The sequence below is a fragment of the Rhinoraja longicauda genome, chromosome 18 (assembly GCF_053455715.1).
Source record: "Rhinoraja longicauda isolate Sanriku21f chromosome 18, sRhiLon1.1, whole genome shotgun sequence".
In the NCBI taxonomy this organism is placed as follows: Eukaryota; Metazoa; Chordata; class Chondrichthyes; order Rajiformes; family Arhynchobatidae; genus Rhinoraja; species Rhinoraja longicauda.
Window position 1 is genome coordinate 31,014,101 of NC_135970.1, and position 24,583 is coordinate 31,038,683.

At 43.9% G+C, this 24,583-nt stretch overlaps 1 protein-coding gene across 4 annotated transcripts in view; it reads right to left on the reverse strand.

The window, feature by feature from the left end:
- The window catches only part of dagla (diacylglycerol lipase, alpha), a 167,450-nt gene extending 164,281 nt beyond the window's left edge, over positions 1–3,169 (reverse strand). For all 4 annotated transcript variants that reach the window (XM_078415439.1, XM_078415434.1, XM_078415432.1 and 1 more), the window contains exon 1: positions 2,991–3,169. The gene's annotated coding sequence lies outside the window, so the exon portion shown is untranslated. The remainder of the gene's footprint in view (positions 1–2,990) is intronic.
- Positions 3,170–24,583: the final 21,414 nt, after the last annotated feature.

A 24,583-nucleotide genomic window follows, 5' to 3' on the forward strand; every position in this document is an offset into this window, starting at 1 on the left:
GAGGCCCTCACTCGTGTCTCCTCGAGTACCCCGCAGCTCCGCCCTTGCCCCCCCTCGTCGCAATAGAGCCAGAGTTCCCCTAGTCCTTACCTTCCACAACATCAGCCGTCGCATACAACACATAATCCTCCAAGATATCCGCCTCCTCCAACGGGATCCCACCATTAGCCATATTTTCCCATCTCAATCCCTTTCTGCCTTCCGCAGACACCGTTCCTTCCGCAACTCCCTGGTCAACTCATCCCTTTCCATCCAAACCACCCCCTCCCCAGGTACCTTCATCTGCATCCGCAGAAGATGCAACACCTGTCACTATACCTCCTCCCTTGACTCTGTCCTGACAGTCCTTTCAGGTAAGGCAGAGGTTCACTTGCACCTGCTCCAACCTCATCTACTGTATGCGTTGTTCAAGATGTGTACATCGGCGAGACCAAGCGATCGTTTCGTGGAACATCTTCGCTCAGCCCGCCTGAACCAACCTGATCTCCCGGTTGCTGAACACTTTAATTCTCCTTCCCATTCCGAAACAGACATTTCCATCCTCGGTCTCCTCCATTGTCAGAGTGAGGCTAAACGCAAATTGGAGAAACAGCATCTCATATTTCGCTTGGGCAGCTTACAGCCCAGTGGTATGAATATTGATTTCTCTCACTTCAGGTAGCCCCGGCATTCCCTCTCTCTCTATCCCTCCCCCACCCAAGTCACACTAGCTTCTCATTTTCACCCTACAAACAGCTTACAATGGCCTATTTCCTTTATCATCGTTACCTTTATGCATATCCTTCATTCTTTGTTCTATATCTCTCCACATCACTGTCTATATCTCTCGTTTCCCTTATCCCTAACCAGTCTGAAGAAGGGTCTCGACCCAAAACGTCACCCGTTCCTTCTTTCCAGCGATGCTGCCTGTCCCACTGAGTTTCTCCAGCTTTTTGTGTCTATCTTCATTGTGGTTAGATTGTTCGTCAGTTTGATGACATTATTTTGCTGGAGACCAGCTGTATAAGATTGATTCCCAACTTCAGCTAACATCAGAAAATGGGGGAGTTCACAACACAGAGACTAGTAGATATTTGGAGGCATCTTTCCCAAACATCAGAATATCACTTCATGTCATTACAAACTCAAAATCCTGGCCAAAAACAAAGTGTTGGAGAAACACAGTTGGCATTATCTATGGAAGGAAATAGACAAATTATATTTTGGTTTGGGAACCTTTCTCAGACTCTGAGAAGAGTCTGTCCATTTCCCTCCACTGATGCTGCATAGCTTGCCGAGTACCTCCATCAGTTTGTGTTTGCTCAAGATTCCAGTATCTGCAGTCTCTTGTCTCAAAACCCTGTCTATTTGCTTAACCTGTGCATGGACTTCATTAATGCATCGTTTACATCACCGTTAATCTTTCGAGCACATATATGGCGACACTCAGATATGTCCCTTGTTTTCAACAGTAACCTCATCAATTGCTTTGTCTACATCGGAAATAGGTATTCAGTACAAACCCTTTCACTTCATTCTTTGAAGGCATAATCTTTCAGGTTAATCTGGTTTCTGGTATATTAGTTTCTAGAATGCTGCCACACACAACCACCTCAGTCTAGTATTATGTCCACTCCTCGATCAAATAACCATTACAAGTGAGGCATTTACTGGTTCCTCCCAATGAGCTCAATATTGCATGTATTTCACTTGTACAACCCTTCAGGCACACATCTTCTTCTTTGGTTGTTGTCTCAGGTAGATCTTTTCTCACTCAAGCTAAGGAACAGCACTTCATATTCCACTTGTAGCTGACAACCCAATGTTATGAGCATTGAATTATCCAATTTCAAGCAAGACATGCCCCCACTCCCCTCTTTCCCTTGCCCTCTATCCCAGTGCACACGTTTCCTCCACCAGCTCCCATCCCCTCTTCCCTGCCACCCTGCTTATTTCCCCTCCTTTGAACACTTAACTCCCATTTCCTTTATCCCACCTCTTTCCCCTCCCCTTCCAGTCATATCCCTCCCTCTGACTTTACATTTTACACCTCTCCTAATCTGGCACCCTTCTGTATCCTTTTCAACTCTAGCCTGTATCACTTACTTCACCCATCAGCCAAACAAGCCCCCATCACATGTATCCACCTATCACTTGCCAGGCGTTTATCATACCCCAGCTTTCTCACTCTACTCCAATCAGTCTGAAATGGCACATCGCCATTCCCTCCCACACGTGCTGTCTGATCCAGAGTTCCTCCAACACTTTGTGTTTTGCTCAAGGTTCCAGTATCTGCAGTTTCTTGTGTCTATTTTCGCTGACATGTCCATAAACAAAATGTATTTCTACTATCAACAAATACATTTCATCATACTTTTGCTTATGGGTTTCTCCTGAGATATCTACCTCACCCCACATAGACCCTATTCTATTCACAGAAGCCAAGGTATTCAATCATATCCAGTATCTGTTCCTTCTTACACAAATCTCCCTTTCGCATTTCTACTCTATGCCATTGCAACTCTCCCACAAAACCATCTTTCCTACCTTTTTTATAGCCTCGGGGAGATCACGCCTTGCGCCAAGTCCCTGAGAATCCCTCAGGCAAAGCACCTCCATTCCTTTCCTCGGTTGTCATCTCCTCAGCCTGACCTCCCCAACCCACTTCGCCACCTTTCCAGCCGACCCAACCCCTTCCCCTTTGCAACACCGTGGACTGACCACCGCTCCTCTCCACCACCCCTGCCTCTTGCAACCTTCCACTGTCTTTGCTCCATTGCCCCCGCATGACAGACCCAGACCTTTGCTCCACGGTGATGTTGACAGGTGATTCTGGTTGCATTTTCCCGATTAATCGGTTGCATTTGCCCGATTATTCGGTTGTGTTTGCCCGATTCATCGGTTGCACGGGCACGAGCCGAGGTGTCAGTCCCACGCTCCATCCTCCAGGAGGGCTGGGTCACTCCCCCGAGGTGTCTATTCCCGCAGACATGCACTAGGCTCTCCCTTACCTGGGTTCGGGAGTGCGTTCAGCCGCAGCCCTGCAGGCTCCGCCGTTGTCTCCATCTTTCCCCCCTCCCTCGCCCTGTCGCCAGTCGCCCGCTCTCTGCATCCAGCTCCGAGGGAACGACCGGAGCGGCGGCGAACGACCAAGCATCGCGAGAACGAGGGAAGGGTGCGCGCGGCCCGCGGGGCGAGAGCTGCCGCCCAACGGCAGCGAGCGAAGGGCGCGGGCACGAGTGCTTCGAAGGGTGGAGTACAGCGCGCGCTTCGAAGGATGGAGTATAGTGCGCCCGCCATCCAGGAGCTCGTGCTAACTAACGGTCGTTGCTCGCGCCGTCGACTCGCGCCCACGGTCGGGAGTGTTCGCGCCGCGCGTTCCCGGGGAAACGAAGCAACGCCCGGGGATTTCTGCAGCTCGCATCCAAAGAGCATCTGTATCAAGGAAGTAGTGGCCGCAACCAACAGAAAGGGAAAAGGTATCCAGGAGGTTTAACACCTTCTGTACATTAACGGCACTTGCGCATCAAGGATGGTCATTGTGCTCAACACCAAATGCTGCCGAACTTAATGGGTTTTTTGCTGCAGCAGCCGCAAACATCTGAGTTTACAAGTTTCACAATTGTGCATTTGAGAAAACTCAAAGCAGTGAACGTGTTCAGATTTCTGTCAAATACAATTTTTTAGATGATGCTTTTACTTTAAAGGCAACATAACAAAAATACGGTACTACATTAAGTTCAAGCCAGGCTTGGTTTAGGAATGTTATATTTCCAGTGAATTTGATCCTTGGCTCAAACATTATTGTCATGGAGACGCAATGAACTGCAGATGCTGCATTCGTGAGTAAAGTGTTGGAGTCAAGATACAATACAATACAATACCCTTTATTGTCATTGTACAAGTACAACGAGATTGTTGAATGTCGCTTCCATATCGATGCTATCAAATCAAATATATAAATAAATCACGGCGACAATGAAAACAACAAAAAAAGGGGAACAAGGATGTTTGAGTTGCTAAAACAGACCGTGATGTATAATTGCCTTGTGTACTGAAAACAAAACAATGAAATTCTTACTTGTGGCAATATAACAGGTCTATAAACACAGTACTCATGGATAACAAAAATAAAAGAAAGTTGAATAAATTACAAAATATCCAATATTAGTGTCATACAAAAATCCAGAGTCCCAAGTGAGACCAAGGCAGTTTGCGGTTTAGTTGGTGCTTGTAGTGTTCAAGAGCCCAATGGTTGTCGGGAAGAAGCTGTTCCTGAACCTGGACGTCACAGTATTCAGACTCCTATATCTGCTTCCCGATGGCAGGAGTGAAATGAGAGCATAGTCAGGGTGGTGTGGGTCTATGATTATACTGGTTGCCTTTCTGAGGCAACACCTCCTATAGATCCTTTCCATGGTGGGGTAGTCAGTACCCATGATGGACCAGGTGGTGTCTACCATTCTCTGTAATCTCCTTCACTCCTGGATGCTTGAGTTGCTAAAACAGACCATGATGCAACCAGTCAATATGCCCTCTAGCGTGCATCTGTAGAGGTTCAAGATAGTATCTGTTGACATACCGGAATCTTGGAATCATCCTTGATCAAACCCTCTCCTTCGACAAACACATCAAACACATCACAAAGACAGCCTTCTTCCACCTCAAAAACATTGCCCGTCTCCGTCCATCCCTCTCCTCCACAGCTGCAGAAACCCTCATCCACGCCTTCATCACCTCCCGTCTGGACTACTGCAACAGCCTCCTCTATGGTGCACCCTCAAAAATCATCAATAAACTTCAATACATTCAAAATTCCGCTGCCCGTCTACTCACACACACCTCGATCCGTGACCATATCACCCCCGTCCTTTATAAACTCCACTGGCTCCCCATCCCCCAGAGAATCCAGTACAAAATCCTCCTCATAACCTACAAAGCCCTCCATAACCTGGCCCCATCCTACCTGACCGACCTCCTCCACAGGCACACTCCCACCTGCACCCTCCACTCTGCCGCTGCCAATCTCCTATCCCCCCACATCCGGACTAAACTCAGATCCTGGGGGGACAGGGCTTTCTCCATCGCTGCTCCCACCCTATGGAACTCACTACCCCAAACCGTTAGAGACTCCCCCACACTCACCACATTCAAAACATCGCTGAAGTCTCACCTGTTCAGTACTGCCTTCAACCACTGAAGGTCACCTCACCTTCTGTCTCCTTTCTCTGTTCATTTATTTATTTACTTATTTATCTATTTATTCATTTCCCCTATGTTCTCAAAATCTCTGTAAAGCGTCTTTGAGTATATGAAAAGCGCTATATAAATAAAATGTATTATTATTATTATTATACCAAATCTCCTCAATCTTCCAAGGAACGAGAGGTGTTGATGAGCTTTCTTTATGATTGCATCAATATGCTGGACACATGCTGGATACTCAGAGATATGAACGCCTGAGAACTTGAAGTTGTTGACTCCATCGCCAACCCTTTATTGAAGATAGGTTCATGGATCTTCAACTTTCCCCTTCACAGTATTTCATTACTGTTCAATCTATTCTGTACAGAATAAGTAAAAGTTATTGGAGACTAAAAACTGAGTTGAAAATATGAGTGTAAGGCAGTACTTTCAAATAGTCCATTGCTGATGGTGTAGTCTCCTTTACAGAAACCAAATGCAAATGAAGTAACTTCTAATCAGAACATCTGTGCTCCTCAAACATTTGTTTGCTGAGCAATGTAATTTGCCGTCCTGTTCAGGGGGCCATTCTACTCTTGACCTAAAACACGTTTCTAAGTCTTAACTTAGTATTGAGCAACAGCACCTCATCTTTCAAACCGACCCATTCCTTCTCTCCAGAGATGCTGCCTGTCCTGCTGACTTACTCCAGCATTTTGTGTCTACCTTTGTTTCAAACAGACCTCCTGGATTCAACACTGTTTCAACGATTTCATGCAAGTCTTAAAATGTACATACATAGATAAATCTGAGTATCTTGGAGATTGTGGAAAGCTACGGAAGAAATTGTGGGATCCCTGACAAAGATATTTATATCATTGATAGCCACAGTTGAGGTGCTAGAAGACTTGAGCATGGCTAATCCCCGCCGTGCCTCTTAAATAAAGAAAGGCTGCACGGAAAGGCCAAGGAAATGCAGACTGGTGAGCCTAACAGTAGTGGTAGGTAAATTATTGGACGGGATTCTGACAGATAGGATCTACATGCATTTGGACTGTTTAGGGATAGTCAGCATGGCTATGTCATGCAACATCGAATGCAGTAGATGAGATTAGAGAAGGTGCATGTGAACCCCTCTTACCTGAAAGGACTGTTGGGATCCGTGGATGAATGTGAGAGAGACAGTATTGGGACAGGAACACCTACTCTAAAATCATATACTGTATTTGATGCTCCCAATATAGCTTAATTTACATCAGCAAGACCAAGAGTAAACAAGGCAACCATTTTGCTGAATACGCACAGTCTGCCAAAGCTTGCTAGATCTCCCAGTTGCTCACCATTTTAACTCCCTTCTATTCTCATGTGGACCTTTTTGTCCTGGGCCTCCTCCACTGCCAGAGTGAGGCCACATAAACTGGAGAAATAGCACAATATAAGTAAATATTGTGTACTTATAATTCAAGGTATGATAATTGAATTCTTAAATTTTAGGAAACTAACCTATAAGCATCCCCCCCTATGTCACCGCCCTTTATCCCCCCTCTCTTCCCTGTGCACCACCTGGATACACACCCATGCCCCCATCCCCTTCCACCTTTCATCAATATACCTTCCCATTTCGAGGGGTGACCTTTTAGAGATTTATAAAAGCATGAGGGTCATGGATAAGTCACAGTATTTTTTCCCAGGGTAGTGGAATCTAAATCTAAAGAGCATAGGTTTAAAAGGGACCTCATGCACATTTTTCACAAAGCAGGTGGTGTGTATATGGAATGACCTGCAGAGGATATGACAGGGGCAGGTACATTACGACATTTGAAAAAAAAAATTGGTAGCACAGGTATGTGAAATAAAATTAAATCAATACTAGCTTTAAACTTGAGGCTGACCCATTGTTGATTTAAAGTAGATTTCAATTAATCCACAGTGGGAACAGGGTCAGCATCATAAATATGCTTAAACATAGAAAATAGGTGCAGGAGTAGGCCATTCGGCCCTTCGAGCCTGCACCGCCATTCAATATGATCATGGCTGATCATCCAGCTTAGTAACCTGTACCTGCCTTCTCTCCATACCCCCTGATCCCTTTAGCCACAAGGGCCACATCTAACTCTCTCTTAAATATAGCCAATGAACTGGCCTCAACTACCTTCTGTGGCAGAGAATTCCACAGACTCACCACTCTCTGTGTGAAGAGATGTTTTCTCATCTCGGTCCTAAAAGACTTCCCCCTTATCCTTAAGCTGTGACCCCTGGTTCTGGACTTCCCCAACATCGGGAACAATCTTCCCGCATCTAGCCTCTCCAACCCCTTAAGAATTTTATATGTTTCAATAAGATCCCCCCTCAGTCTTCTAAATTCCAGCGCGTATAAGCCTAGTCTATCCAGTCTTTCTTCATATGAAAGTCCTGCCATCCCAGGGATCAATCTGGTGAACCTTCTCTGTACTCCCTCTAAGGCTAGAATGTCTTTCAAGTATTACAATACTTCAGATATGTCACACAATAGTCCACAAAGTCAGCTATTGGCATTTTAAACAGTTTGAAAACAAAATGAGTCAAACATCATCTTGCACGCACTTTCCATTCTGCCTCGAGAAGCACTAAAAAAATAAGTCATGGAAAGCAGATCAAATATTACTAAGAATCATTAATTCAAAAATTCTAGCTTCATGCCTTCCTTCTATACAGGATACACGACTGCAGAAATACTGGTATTAGGGCAGCTTAGAATGCATCTGAACCTGGGTCAGCTGATTCTGGAAGGGAAGGTAGAAATAAAGTAGTTGGCGCAGAACAAACATTGGAGCATTTCAACAAGGTTCAGACTACACAGAAGGTTTGTATGCTGATATCTCCAGCCAGGTTGGAAGTGAAAATTTGGTACATTGGAGGGATTATTAAATAAATGGTTCTAAGAATTATTTGTTAAGAGTTGGTAAGAAATAAAGGAAGGTTCATGCAGATTACTTGATCTCAGTAAAGGATATTCAAGAAAATAGCAATGAAGATTGACAGTTTTATTACTCTTGGAATAAGTCCTACAGTTGGTACAATTAAACTGATGCAGAACCTCACTAAAGATTGTCAAACATGACACCTTGAATACGTGACACCTTGAATACGTGACACCTGACTTAATGATTTCAGAAGTGGATAAATATCAACACAAACGACACTGATGCAATTACAAACATCAAAGAGATTTTGAAGATCACTTGAACTGCTAGACTTTTAAAATTGTAGGTCTTGACACAGCCTGACAAATAGACATTTCATTTCCATCATTATGAATGTTATAAATGTAATGCTGATTAATTTTGAATTAGAGATTGGATATGAATGAATTAATAAGTCTCTGAGTAGGTGTAAATTGCTGCTTGGGGAGGAGTGGGTGGGGACGGATCCAGTTTTGCAAACTGGGAGTCAGTCTTTGAGTATGTGTGAAGTGGTGATTGGGGGTGGGGGGAGGGGGTCCCAGGGTTATATTTCTGTTTCTCGAACCTGCAGTAAAACTCGTTCAGGTCGTTGGTCAGTTGACGATTGTCCAAGGAGCGTGGGGTTTTCCTCTTGTACCTGGTGATTTCTTGCAAGCCCTTCCAAACTGAAGAAGCGTCATTAGCTGAGAACTTGCTTCTCAGAGTACCTTTCCTTGGCAGCTCTGATTCCTCTTCTCAGCTTGTACTTGGCCTGCCTGTAAAGGTCTGTATCCCCGCTCCTGTAGGCCTCATCTTTTGACTGGCGGAGCTGTCTGAGTTCTGCTGTGAACCAGGGCTTCGTGTTGTTGAACCAGATCCGGGTCTTCGTGGGAATGCAACTGTCCTCGCAAAAGCTGACATAGGATGTCACAGTGTCTGTGTACTCATCGAGGCTTTTGGTTGCTTCCCTGAACACATTCCAATCAGTGCAGTCAAGGCAGGACTGTAGTTTTTCAATGCCCTCGCTTGTCCACCTATTCGTTGTTCTGACCACAGGTTTAGCAGATTTTAGTTTCTGCCTGTAGGTCGGAATAAGGTGAACTAAACAATGATCGGAGAGACCCAGAGTCGCCCGAGGAACAGAGCGATATGCATTCTTGATTGAATAGTAGCAGTGATCAAGTGTGTCCTCTCTCCTCTGGTGGGGCAGGTAACATGAAGTCTGTACTTTGAGAGCTCACGACTGAGGTTGGCCTTGTTAAAGTCCCCCAAAACAATGACCATGGAGTCCGGGAAGTCACTCTCTACCCTCAACACCTGGTCAGCGAGTTGCGTTTGCGCTTCACGTACGCAGGCTTGGGGGGGGGGTGTAAACTCCAGCGAGAATAAAAGAGGTAAATTCCCTCGGAGAGTAAAAGGGTTTGCAGTTTATAAAGAACGATTCTAGATTGGGGGAACAGAAGTTGCACAGTACCGTGATGTCGCTGCACCAGTCCTGGTTAGTGTAGAAGCATATTCCACCTCCTCTTAATTTTCCCGCTGCCTCTGCATCGCGGTCCACTCTGTGTAGTTGAAAGCCAGCGAGTTGCAGCGCGCTGTCCGGGGTCGACTCACACAGCCAGGTCTCGGTGAAGCACAGGGCAGCGGCTCGAGAGAAGTCCTTGTTAGTGTAGCACAGGAGTTGCAGTTCGTCCACTTTCTTGTTGGTACACCTATAGGTACACCTATAATAACGTATTCTTTCTTGGCAATACTTATAAAGTGCATCCACGTCAGTGAAGTTAACAAATATGGAATATTGTCTACATTATTCAAGCAAAAAAGTGTAGATGTTGGGAATCTGAATTAAATCTGAAAATGCTGGAAGCACTCAGCAGGTCAGGCAGTGTCTATTGGGAAATAAACAGATAATATTTCAGGTCAAAAATCATTCATCAGAACAGAAAAATTGAGAAAACAAGCAGGCTTGAGTTGCAGAGAAGCAGAGAGACAGACAAAATTGAGGCAGACCAAGTTGCCAACATAACAATTAATTGAAAAAATGCAGTTGTAGAGGTAGAAGGAGAATACAAAAGATTTATGAAACGCACAGTGCTTCTATATTGATAAATATCGAGGCAGTTATACTCCTGTTTCCAAATTTTGGACTGTAGCATTGTAGGCAAAGTGTTCCCCCAGGTATTGAAGGTTTCTGCCTCCACCACTCTTTCAGATGGTGTGAAATAGGAAATTCTTGTAAAACAGATTGAGGGCAATACATCTGGTCATGAGATAAGAGGAATCCTTTATGACAACCATTTGTCAGACAAATATGAGAATGATTTTATAAACAATAGGAAACAGCAATTAGAGCTATCTCTAGCACAGAGGATGACAGACTACAAAGAAACATTGACCACTGATGAATTATTTGAAAAATGTAAAATCATGTAACCTTTGAAGTCAAGTCAAGTCAAGTTTATTTGTCACATACATATACAAGATGTGCAGTGAAATGAAAGTGGCAACGCCTGCGGATTGTGCTAAACTACAAAACAGAATAGAAACAAACAAATAATAATTTTAACACAAAAAATAAATTAATACAGTAAATTAAATTAGTCCCTGGTGATATGAGAGTTAACAGTCCTGATGGCCTGTGGGAAGAAACTCCGTCTCATCCTCTCTGTTTTCACAGCATGACAGCGGAGGCGTTTGCCTGACCGTAGCAGCTGGAACAGTCTGTTGCTGGGGTGGTAGGGGTCCCCCATAATGTTGCTGGCTCTGGATCTGCACCTCCTGATGTATAGGTCCTGCAGGGGGGCGAATGTAGTTTCCATAGTGCGTTCAGTCGAACGCACTACTCTCCGCAGAGCCTTCCTGTCCTGGGCAGAGCTGTTCCCAAACCAGATTTTGATGTTCCCAGACAAGATGCTTTCTACAGCCCCAGAGGAGAAGCACTGAAGGATCCTCAGAGAGACTCTACATTTCCTCAACTGTCTGAGGTGGTAAAGGCGCTGCCTTGCCTTACTCACCAGTACTGCAATGTGTGTTGTCCATGTCAGATCCTCTGTGATGTGGACTCCCAGGTATTAAAAGCTGCTCACCCTATCCACAGTAATCCCATTTAACTCCAGTGGCGTATACGTCCTCGGATGTTGAGCCCTTCTGAAGTCTACAATCAGCTCATTAGTTTTTGTGACATTCAAGAGGAGGCTGTTGTCCTGACACCAGAGTGCCAGATCAACCACCTCCTCCCGGAAGGCCTTCTCATCGTTATCGGAGATCAGGCCCACCACCACAGTGTCATCATCAAACTTGACGATGGAGTTGGAGCTGAACTTGGCCACAGACTGTGGACTCTGGGAGTACAGTAGGGGGCTAAGGACGCAACCCTGGGGAGATCCTGTGTTCAGGGTGAGGGGGTTAGAAGTATGTCTCCCCATCTTGACCACTTGGGGCCTGGCAGTGAGAAAGTCCAGGACCCAGGCACACAGGGGAGTGTTAAGCCCCAGTTTCAGCAGCTTCTCAGCCAGTCTGGTGGGGACTATTGTGTTGAAAGCTGAACTAAAATCAATGAACAGCATCCTCACATAGCCCCCCTTCTGGCTGTCCAGATGTGAGAGAGCGGTGTGCAGAACCTGCGAGACCGCATCATCCGTGGATCTGTTCGGACGGTATGCAGACTGCAGCGGGTCCAATATTGCAAGAGAGGAAGGCACAGATGTGATTCTTGATCAGCCTCTCAAAGCATTTCATGACCACCGACGTGAGGGCCACCGGTCGATAGTCATTCAAACAAGCTGGAGAGGCATTCTTTGGCACTGGTACAATGATGGATCTTTTGAAGCATGCAGGGACCACGGAATTGGCCAAGGAGAGGTTGAATAATGTGGTGAGCACTGGAGCAAGCCGAGTGGCACAAGACTTTAGTACTCGCCCAGATATGCCATCTGGGCCTCCAGCGTTCCTCGTGTTCACACGTGTCAGAGCCCTCCTCACGTCGTGCTCGGACACCGAGAATGTGTGCACATCCCCCGCGGTGGATCCCCCTCCAGCCTCGCTAGCCAGCGCGCTGGCGGTGTTGTTTTTAGACGGTGTTGTTTTTAGACAGCCTATAAAAAGCTATGTATTAGTGAAACACTTTGGATCCTCTCAGAGTGCTTTCCAGTATATACTATTGAGGCCTTGAATAAACCGACTTGTTTGAGAAACTCACCGCTGCTCTACAAGATTTTCTTTGTATATTGAGCCGATCTAAGCCGTAATTAGAGGGCGACTGAGCCCCGCGCGAAAGCCAGATTCATGGTACAGGTCAAAAACATAATTCCCTCCAACAATGAGGTCCAGGTACTCAGTAATGTTTGACTTTTTGTTTTGTTTCTTCAGCTCCACTCTTATTATACATTCTAATTTAGATCTCCCCTCAGTTTGCTTTGTTTCAAGAAAATAATCCCAGCCCCTTCAGCTTCTCATAACTATAATTTATTAGTCCTGGCAACATCCCAGTGAATATCATCCACGATATATTCATTATCCTTCCTGTAGCAGGCACAACCAGAACTGTGTATGGCCTGACTGGTGTTTCATACAATTGTATGACCTCTCTGCCCTTATTTTCTGCATCACAATTGATAAAGGCATATGTTCCACTTTGTTTATCTGTCCTGTCTTCAGGGATATGTGGGCATGCATTTGAAGATCCATCTGCTCTTCTTAGTATCTTGCCATTTATTGTAGCTTTCTTGATCTCCCCAAATGTAGTACCTCATTCGTCCCCATATTAAATTTGATTTGTTACTGTTGTATCTGTAAGGTTGGCAGTTATTAACCTTCTGTTTTGCTTGACAGTTTATAGTCCGGAGCTGAGGAGGAGACAATTTAGTCAAAGATTTTTAGAATAAATCTTCTTAAATTGAAACTCAGTAAGAAATTATACATGTCACTTCAAAAGGAACAACCTGTAGCATTGTTGCACATTCTGTTACACCCAGATTACCAATAGGGATACATAAATTGATAGCTTGTATGAGCTAGCATTAGTAAATAGTTATCTAGGTGGTAGTGGACATGGATTTCTATGGACAGCTGTCCAAGCTGTTTTCTTCCCAGCCACTGCCTCTGTAATGCCCAATATGTAACAATTTTTCAATGTTACGCTTTGAGTTTACTAGCCATAGCTATTTTTTCCGTTTCAGTCGATCATACGAAAATTGTTGGAATTGTGGTTAGCAAGGAATGTTGTCAAAAGCTACAGAAGAATAAAGATCACTTAGAAATCTGAGGGGAGCAATGACAGATGGAGTTGATGGAGTTGATTCCAAGGCCCCTCTGTAAATCAAGTGTACGGTGATACATTTTGTCTGGTCAAATGCCAAATGAAACTATACAGTAAATGGCTGGATCCTGTGGTGTATAGAGAGGTGTGTATACCTACATGTGTATTCCTCCATTTTCCTGATCAAACCCTTGATTTTGTTTGTGTATCAAGATTCCTCGTCTTATCATCTTTGCTTCTTACACTAACAAGAACATGCAGACTCTGAACTCTTACTATTTTGCTTTTAAATGCTTCCTATTTTTCAGATCCCTCTAGCAACTATTCGCAATCTACTTACACCTGGTCCTGTCTTTTGCTATTGAAGTCAGCCTTTCCTCAATAAGACCTTAGTGTACAATGTATCCTTTTCTACATTTAAGCTTACTAAGTTGTGGTCACATTGCAAAGGATACCTCCACAGACATTTCTGACACTTGTCTATCCTCCCATCCAGAGAGAGGGTTAGGTAATCTTTGGTTTCACCTTACACCTCACAAGCCTCCATATTTAACAGGCAATCCTCTTTCTGCCACCTTCAATGAGATTTCATTGCCATTCACATCCTCCTCTTATCTCCCTTTTTGGTATGCAAATGGACTATTTCTTTAGATTCCTGGTCTAGGATCTTCACAATCTTTCAATCTTCACAAACCACGTTCCTCTGCACAGGAAGAACCTTTCCCTGAAATGTCCTTGAAAGGTGTGATTTTCACAAATAAGGGGCTAGTGTTTGATCCCATAACTCCATGGCTGAAGACTAGATCAACCTAACCTCTCCCTGCTCAACTGCAAACCACTTGCTCTTAACCCCTGCCCCTTCAAACACTTGATTTCCCTTTCATCTGACCCTCCCACCTTTCTGACAGATCCTGGCCTGACCTCCAGAGTAGCAGCAATCAGCAGCAGTAGCAGCAATCAGTAGCAGCAATCAGCAGCAGCAGCAATCAGCAGCAGCCAGCAGCAATCAGCAGCACCAAGCTGTGTTGCTTGGGAAGTATTGTGTGGGGATAGTAAGGAGTAAGACCTGTGTGATCTCCCGGACAAGTTTCGATCGCCTAGCTTGGGGTCGGAGAGGAATTTCCCGGATTTTTTTTTCCCAAATTGGCCTGGGTTTTTTATCCGGTTTTTCGCCTCTCCCAGGAGATCACTCAGTTCTTTTGGGTGGGCGGTTGGAGCGGTTGGAGCAGCAGCCGGGCGGTAGGTTTAGTAACCGAGCACGGGGCTTTGTTTGGGGAGTATGAGTGCCAGGGCAGTTTATTGTTCTGGGTGTCGGATGTGGGGAATCTGGGAGTCTGATAGTCTTCCAGACATCCACATCTGCGCCAGGTGCGATGAGATGGGGCTCCTAAGGGACCGTATTAGGAACCTGGAGCGGCAGATTGATGACCTCCGTTTGGTCAGGGAGAGTGAGGAGGTTATAGATAGGAGTTACAGAGAGGTGGTCACTCCAAGACCACGGGAGGTAGACAAGTGGGTCACGGTTAGGGGGGACAAGGAGCAGGGACTAGGGAGTACCCCGGTGGCTGTACCCCTTGGAAATAAGTACTCCTGTTTAAGTACTGTTGGGGGGAACAGCCTACCTGGGGGCAGCGACGGTGCCCGGGCCTCTGGCAAGGAGTCCGGCCCTGTTGCTCAGAAGGGTAGGGAAAGGAAGAGGAGAGCGATAGTAATAGGGGACTCTATAGTGAGGGGGTCAGATAGGCGATTCTGTGGACGCAGTCGGGAGACCCGGATGGTGATTTGCCTCCCTGGTGCCGGTGTCCGGGATGTGTCTGAGCGTGTCCAGGATATCCTGAAAGGGGAGGGAGATGAGCCAGAGGTCGTGGTACATATAGGTACCAACAATATAGGTAGGATAAGGGAAGAGGTCCTGAAAGGAGAATTTAGGGGGCTAGGAAGAGAGTTAAAAAAAAGGACTTCCAAAGCAATAATCTCAGGCTTACTGCCTGTGCCACGCGATAGTGAGAATAGGAATGGAGTGAGGTGGAGGATAAATACGTGGCTGAGGAACTGGTGCAAGGAGCAGGGATTCAAGTTTCTGGATCATTGGGACCTCTTCTGGGGGAAGTATGACCTGTACAAAAAGGCCGGGTTGCATCTGAACCTGAGGGGAACCAATATCCTGGCGGGGAGATTTGCTAAGGTAATTGCGGAGACTTTAAACTAGTACGGTTGGGGGGAGGGACTCAAACACAGATAGCTAATAGGCAGTGTGTGAGGCAGGAGGCAGAAAAGGGAAACACTCAGACCCAATATGTAGGAGAGAAAGAAGGGAAAAGAAATAAACTGAGAATAAGAAATGATGGGTCCCTTAAATGTGTATATTTTAATGCTAGGAGCATTGTAAGAAAGGTGGATGAGCTTAGAGCCTGGATTGACATCTGGAAGTATGATGTTGTGGCGATCAGTGAAACATGGTTGCAGGAGGGTTGCGATTGGCAATTAAATATTCCAGGATTTCATTGTTTCAGATGTGATAGAATCGGAGGGGCAAGAGGTGGGGGTGTTGCATTGCTTGTCAGGGAGGATATCACAGCAGTGCTTTGGCAGGACAGACTAGAAGGCTCGATTAGGGATGCTGTTTGGGTGGAACTCAGAAATGAGAAAGGTTTAGCAACACTTATAGGGGTGTATTATAGACCGCCTAATAGGGAACGAGAATTGGAAGAGCAAATATGTAAGGAGATAGCAGATATTAGTAGTAAGCACAGAGTAGTGATTGTGGGTGATTTCAATTTTCCGTATATAGACTGGGAATCACATTCTGTTAAAGGGCTGGATGGTTTGGAGTTTGTAAAATGTGTGCAGGATAGTTTTTTGCAGCAATACGTAGAGGTGCCTACCAGAGAAGGGGCAGTGTTGGACCTCCTGTTAGGAAATGAGACGGGTCAGGTGACGGAGGTATGTGTTGAGGAGCACTTTGGGTCTAGTGATCACAATGCCATTAGTTTCAATATCATTATGGAGAAGGTCAAATCTGGACCAAGGGTTGAGATTTTGGATTGGAGAAAGGTTAATTTTGAGGAGATGAGAAAGGATTTAAAATGAGTGAAATGGAACTTTTTGTTTTATGAAAAGGATATAATAGAGAAATGGAGGATATTTAAAGGTGAAATTTTGAGAGTACAGAGTCTTTATGTCCCTGTTCGGTGGAAAGGAAAGAATAATAATTTGAAAGAGCCGTGGTTTTCCAGGGAAATTGGACACTTGGTTCGGAAAAAGAGGGAGATATACAATAAATATAAGCGGCAGGGAGTAAATAAGGTTCTTGAGGAATATAAAGAATGTAAAAGGAATCTTAAGAAGGAAATTAGAAAAGCGAAAAAAAGATATGAGGCTGCTTTGGCAAGTAATGTAAAAGTAAACCCCAAGGGGTTCTACAGATATGTCAATAGCAAAAGGATAGTGAGGGATAAAATTGGTCCATTAGAGAGTCAGAGTGGACAGCTATGTGCTGAGCCGGAAGAAATGGGGGAGATATTAAACAATTTCTTTTCTTCGGTATTCACCGAGGAGAAGGATATTGAATTATGTGAGGTAAGCGAAACAAGTAGAGTAGTGATGGAAATTATGAGGATTAAAGAAGAGGAGGTACGGACACTTTTGAAAAATATAAAAGTGGATAAGTCTCCAGGTCCTGATAGGATATTCCCTAGGACATTGAGGGAAGTTAGTGCAGAAATAGCAGGGGCTATGACGGAAATATTTCAAACGTCATTAGAAACGGGGATGGTGCCGGAAGATTGGCGCATTGCGCATGTTGTGCCTTTGTTTAAAAAAGGTTCTAAAAGTAAACCTAGCAATTATAGACCTATTAGTTTGACGTCTGTGGTGGGAAAATTAATGGAAAAGATACTTAGGGACAATATATATAATTATTTGGACAAACAAGGCCTGATTAGAAACAGTCAACATGGATTTGTGCCTGGAAGGTCATGTTTGACTAATCTTCTTGAATTTTTTGAAGAGGTTACCAGGGAAATTGATAAGGGCAAGGCTGTGGATGTTGTCTATATGGACTTCAGTAAGGCATTTGACAAGGTTCCACATGGAAGGTTGATTAAGAAGGTTAAATCGTTGGGTATTAATAGTGAGGTTGCAAGATGGATTCAACAATGGCTGAATGGGAGATACCAGAGGGTAATGGTTGACAATTGTATGTCAGGTTGGAGGTCAGTGTCTAGTGGAGTGCCCCAGGGATCTGTGTTGGGTCCACTGTTGTTTGTCATTTACATTAATGATCTGGATGATGGTGTGGCAAATTGGATTAGTAAATATGCAGATGATACTAAGATAGGTGGTGTAGTTAGTAATGAAGTAGAGTTTCAAAGTCTACAGAGAGACTTGGGCCTTTTGGAAGGGTGGGCTGAAAGATGGCAGATGGAGTTTAATGCTGATAAGTGTGAGGTGCTGCATTTTGGTAGGACAAATCAAAATAGGACGTACAGGGTAAATGGTAGAGAATTGAGGAATGCAGTGGAACAGAGGGATCTGGGAATAACTGTGCATTGTTCCCTGAAGGTGGAATCTCATGTGGATAGGGTGGTGAAGAAGGCATTTGGTATGCTTGCCTTTATAAATCAGAGCATCGAGTATAGAAGTTGGGATGTAATGTTAAAATTGTACAGGGCATTGGTGAGGCCGAATCTGGAGTATGGTGTGCAGTTCTGGTCGCCAAATTATTGGAAAGATGTCGACAAAATGGAGAGGGTACAGAGGAGATTTACTAGAATGTTGCCTGGGTTTCAGCACTTAAGCTACAGAGAGAGGTTGAACAGGTTGGGTCTTTATTCTTTGGAGCGTAGAAGGTTGAGGGGGGACTTGATAGAGGTTTTTAAAATTTTGAGAGGGACGGACAGAGTTGACGTGGGTAGGCTTTTCCCTTTGAGAGTGGGGAAGATTCCAACAAGGGGACATAGCTTCAGAATTGAGGGACAAAGGTTTAGGGGTAACATGAGGGGTAACTTCTTTACTCAGAGGGTGGTGGCTGTATGGAATGGGTTTCCGGTGGAAGTGGTGGAGGCTGGCTCGATTTTATTATTTAAGAGTAAATTGGATAGGTATATGGATAAGAGGGGATTAGAGGGTTATGGTCTGAGTGCAGGTAGATGAGACTAGGTCAGGGAGAGTGGTCGGCGTGGACTGGAAGGGCCGAACGGGCCTGTTTCCGTGCTGTAGTTGTTATATGGTTATATGGTTATATGGTAAAAGATACCCTTCACTCTGGCCCACTCCTCCTCACCCTCAAGCCTCTTTCTGCCCTTTCCAGTCTTCAAACCAAATAGTGTAGGACACAATTTCATTGCTGAGGCCTTCATGCAAAATCAATAGTGTCCTCCACCTAGGGCCATAATAATGCTGCGTGCTGAGTAACTTTAAATTCTTAGCTTGTGTCTTTCCATTGCGTATCAACCTACAAATAAGAGATACCACATGGAAGAGACAAGTACATCTTTCTTAGATGAATAGGAGGTAAACATTGTCTTGAGGAGAGGATACAATGTTCACATGAGTGCAGGAAAGAAGTGGAAAACAAATAGGAAAATGATTATATTTTCCACCCTGTCAATAATAGTAGGAGAATTACTAGGAATCACTAGGAATTCACATTCAAAAATCAGAATTTATGTGTTAAAGTTCTGCAGTGGAACTTCAACATATGACGGATCCAAAGACAAAAGTTCTTATAACTAAACCAAGGGAATTATAGAAAAAATATATATACTAGAGGTGGGAGAAACATACTTTTCTCCATTGTAAAGACTGCAGAAGATAAATAATACATGAATCTAGTATGTGAATTACATAATACAGCAATCCTGACAAGATGTCAAGTCAATGAAAAGTGCAGCTGCAAAGCAGAGGCAGGAATTGGTGAGCAAAAACATTTCAGTTTGCTCTTGCACAGCATAAAGCAGTTGGTCAAGGAATAGTACCAGACGAGTCTATGTGCAGCAGTTGAGAAGTTTAACATTGCTTCCTCAAAGTGAAATTCATAAAGGGAAGTTAAAAATCTCAAAATTTGTGACAAACAATATTTTACAATTATTCACTAAAATATATTGTGGACTGTTTGAAATAGTACATGTGTATGTATTAAACAAGTTGAAAAAAATGAGAAAATAACTAGATTATTGACAGGTTACAGAAGTGAGAGCTCAGCTTGCCAAATGCCAGCGGAGATTGATGTGATAAATGTAAGACAGAGAAGCTTCCTCATGCTAATGTATTGACATTTTCAAATTAGAGCTAGGCCCTTTAGGGCTGAAATCAGGAAGCAGGTTTTCAAACTGAGGAATTCTCTCTCCCAAGTGGCTATTAAAGTTCTGTCAATTGAAATTTTCAGTACTTAGACTGATAGACATTTATTGGATCTAGACATCAAAATACATGGATCAATGGGAGCCTCAACAGAACTGAAGAACAGATGAACCAGGAAATCAATAACTGAAAAAGCTCTGGGGTTAAATCACAGATTGACCTCATTAACACGCCACCCATCGACTTTGTAACTGCTTGGCCACCTGCCAACATTCCAATAAGTGTGATGGCCAAGGTTCTGAGGGTGCTTCCTGTCATTGGGAAAGGAGGAACTTAGGATAAAAGAGGCCTGAACATCCCTTATGGCCTTGCAGAGCAGCTCCGCTCCCCGCTCCTTGACCAATGATGTTAAAATGTATGTTGAGTAACATCTTCCCCTGTCTAGAATGCACCTTTAGTCAGGCTCAATGAGGGTTAGAAATGGGAGATATACGTAGGGCAAAGCACCAAACATATAACAACCAAAGATGATTGGGCCAAAGACATTGCTTCATGGAACTCCTGCAGGTATGTGGTAGGACGGGAGAGAAATGGCCTGAATGGGGAAAGAGGGATTATCATAGATATGCATCGCAGTTGGCAGAGACAGTTTCTATGTTGCACCATTCTGTGACCTATAACGTTTTAACGTTGTGGTTATGGTACTATGGAAACAACATGCTATGATATTGCCACATTGCTGTAGATATTTAGTTATGTATAATGTGTAAGGATGGCAGATTTACTTTCCTAACCATCAATTTGGATGATGGGGTTCTTTTCTGCTCTGATTTTTAAAAATACTGAGTCAGAAGTATATAGGTTGGGAGCATAGAAGTCTGAGTATCGAGGTTAAGAGGTCATGTTGCAGTTGTATAAGTTGTATTGGTGAGACCGCATTTAGAGTATTGTGTTTAGTTCTGGGCACCATGTTATAGGAAAGATATTGTCAAGCTTGAAAGGGTTCAGAGAAGATTTACGATGATGTTGCCAGGACTAGAGGGTCTGAGCTATAGGGAGACGTTGAGTAGGCTGGGTCTCTATTCCTTGGAGCGCAGGAGGATGAACAGTATCTTAGAGAGGTGTATAAAATCATGAGAGGAATAAATCGGGTAGATGCACAAAATCTCTTGCCCAGAGTAGGATAACCGAGGACCAGAGGACATAGATCAAGGTGAAGGGGAAAAGATTTAATAGGAATCTGAGGGTTGACTTTTTCACACAAGGGGTGTATGGAACAAGCTGCCAGAGGAGGTAGTTGAGGTAGTTGAGGCTGGGACAATCCCAACGTTTAAGAAACAGTTAGACAGGTACATGGATAGGACAAGTTTGGAGGGAAATGGACCAAACACAGCAGGTGAGACTAGTGTAGCTGGGACATGTTGGCTGGTGTGGGCAAGTTGGGCCAAAGTACCTGTTTCCACACTGTATCATTCTATGACTCTAAAATTGGAATTCCAGTTTTTTGAAATCAAATACCCCAGAAGCTGTGGTGAGATTTGAATAAAGGTCTATAGACTGCTCGACCTCTGAACAACTAGTCTGGCAATTTAATAGCTGCTCAATCATTAAATGCTGGCAGTAATAGTTCATTCAGATTTATAAATCCTCCTTAATGTACTTTTCCAATGAAGTCAGTGAAGAGGAACATCAGACTGGGAACAATTGATTTTGACGCACCTTCTCTTTCCATCCCCTCTACATCCCTATCTTGCCTGTGTGAAAACTGAAAAATAATCCTACTGTCTTAGGTCCAGTTCTTGCTGCCTCTTATGCACACAAGTCTTCTTTCTAAAAAGAAAATACGATTTTTTAACTGAAATAAACTGTGATCCAATTCATCCTCTAGGTCATTTTCAAATATATCTGGAAAACGGCAAAACGGAAACACCTTATATTGTGTTTATCCAGCTGATAGGAAGGTTTGTACTATCAAAGGACCCAAACATTCTTTCCAGGTGAGACAGAGGTTCACCTGCACCTCCTCCAACCTCATCTATTGCATCCGCTGCTCTAGATGTCAACTCATCTATATCGGCGAAACCAAGCGCAGGCTCGGCGATCGCTTCGCTGAACACCTGCGCTCGGTCCGCATTAACGCCACTGATCTCCCGGTGGCCCAGCACTTCAACTCCCCCTCCCATTCCCAGTCTGACCTCTCTGTCATGGGCCTCCTCCAGTGCCATAGTGAGGCCCGCCGGAAATTGGAGGAGCAGCACCTCATATTTCGCCTGGGCAGTTTGCGGCCCGGTGGTATGAACGTTGACTTCTCCAACTTCAGATAGCTCCTCTGTCCCTCCCTTCCCCTCCTCCTTCCCAGATCTCCCTCTATCTTCCTGTCTCCACCTATATCCTTCCTTTGTCCCACCCCCGACATCAGTCTGAAGAAGGGTCTCGACCCGAAACGTCACCCATTCCTTCTCTCCCGAGATGCTGCCTGACCTGCTGAGTTACTCCAGCATTTTGTGAATAAATCGATTTGTACCAGCATCTGCAGTTATTTTCTTATAATACGGAAGGTTTGTACTTTATCTTAAAGATAGATACAAAGTGTTGGAGTAACTCAGGGGTCAGGCAGCATTCTGGACAAAAAGGATAAGTGATGTTTTGGTCAAGATTCTTCTTCAGACTGGATTTTATCTTGTTGTTTTCAAAATTAGTTGAGTTAAAGCAACCAGACTGCACTGATGCACAGAGCAAGACTGATGCATCCTTAGAAATTAGAGTGTATCGTCCAAATTTAGCACAGAGCGATACAGCTCTGGGCAAAAATAGCAAACAAAACACAGTCATCTGGAAAGAGCGTTGAACGATACAGATAATTTAATGTGCACTTTCAATTATATTAAAAAATAGTATTTTTCAGAAGGCATTTTGAGCTGTGAGGAAAAGATATTCAGAACACAATGGAGAAATTGCACGTGGTAAATTGACATGGGTGATGATGTAGCTGCGGAATATACAAGGCAGAATATGTGGCAGCGAAGCGTGTCGGAAAAGGCTTTTTATGTGGATTTTTTCTCGTAGCTCAGTGCATCAATTAAAGAACCACATGGCAAATCATTTTTAATTTCTGAAGACTTTAAGCATTGACTTTTGCCATTTGCGATTCAAGATTATTTATATTGTTAAGTGTGGTTATTAGTATTTAAACCATTTAATTTACAACAAATTTGAAAAGTACCTTCCATTCTCTGTCTAATGTATGAGAAGAATTAACCACAAAGAATGTCTAAAATATGCATGGGAGAAAATGTCTTTCTGATAAATGAAGTTAGAAACACCTAATAAGGTTAAGGGTGATCATCGGATTATAACATTTAAATGAGTAATTGAGAAGAGCTAAGAGCTGAGAAGAGAGGAAGAATCTAAAGCAGAATTTCAAAATTGGAAGATGCTGACTTCAAAGGAGTGAGAAGGAATTTGGTCTGGGTAAAATGGAAGCAAGAAAAATGCTGGAGTGCTGGAGTAACATCGGCTCAGGCAGCATCTCTGGAGAGGTGACATTTCAGGTGGGAACCCTTCTTCAGAGAGGTGGAGCAGAACAAAGCCTGGCAGGTGATGGGTGGATACAGGTGAAGGGGGGGTTGATTGGCAGATTATTGAACAAAGGTCAGAAATGAAAAGACAAAATGTATGAGGCAATGAAACAATGGACTGAATTGTGCGTGACCTGCCCTCGACCTCATTCATCTCCCATGGGATACCCACACTAACGACACTAACTCATTCTGTTGCATATCTCCTAATTGGAGGGCACAGTGGCACAACTAGTGGAGCTGCTACCTCCTTGTTCCACCAACTTGGGTTTTATCTTCTTCTGCTGTATGTGTGGATTTTGCATGTGCTCCCTGTAACTGTTGGGTTTCCTCTGCATGCTCCCGTTTCCTCTGCCTGCGTTGGTTTCCTCCCACATCTCAAAGATGTGTAGGTTGGTAGGTTAATTGGCAACTGTAAGTTGTCCTTTATCTAGTTAGATCATAGAGTTGTGGAGAGTGATACATCACAAAAACAAATGTCTGGATAGTGGAAAGGAAGTGGGGGCGGCACAGTGATGCATCAGTAGAGTTGTTGCCTTACAGTGCTAGAGACCAAACTTTGATCCTGGCTGTGGGTGCTGCCTGTACCGAGTTTGTACATTCTCCCTGTGACCACGTGGGCTTCCTCTGGGTGCTCCAGTTTCCTCCCACATTCCAAAGACATGCTGGTTTGCAGGTTAATTGGTCTGCAAATTGCCCCGAGTTGATAGGATAGAATGAGTGTATTGGTGATCACTGCTCAGCGCAGACTTGGTGTGCCGAAGGGCCTCCGTCTCTAAACTAAATTAAACTAAAGAGACACTGATGGGAAACAATATCTTAAAGCTGAGGCTTGCCTAGATAGTCCTTAAAAACTGAAGAGGATTTTTCATGTGGTAAATAAAAAGTCTAGAAGCCATAGTTGGAGTGTTAAAGTGGTACCTGTCAACAGCTCCCTCCTTGCTTTCTTTCCCTCCCCAACATTATGTGCAGAACCTCTGCTCATGGACAACAGAGTGTGGCGTAGAATCTGTGGAGAGATGATGGTAATGTGAAAATAAAACAGTATTAGTATAAATATTTAATGGTCAGCTGGAAGGGCATGTTTCTACGCTGTGTGACTCGAATGTCCTTGAATATCACTGCAACAGCCTTCCTGCGATAATGTTCCATGAGCTGAAAACTGATCTTGAGACCCTGCAACTGGATCGCCCTGTTGATTTCCATTCCACCATTCCTACATGTTTCGAATGATTAGAAATACTTAGCAATAGTTGAAATATATACAATTAATCAAAAAGAAAATTAGAATATGAAAACTAAAATTATTATTTTTTTAAACAATTATGTTTAGCTTAGTGAGCTGAAGGGCCTATTTCCAT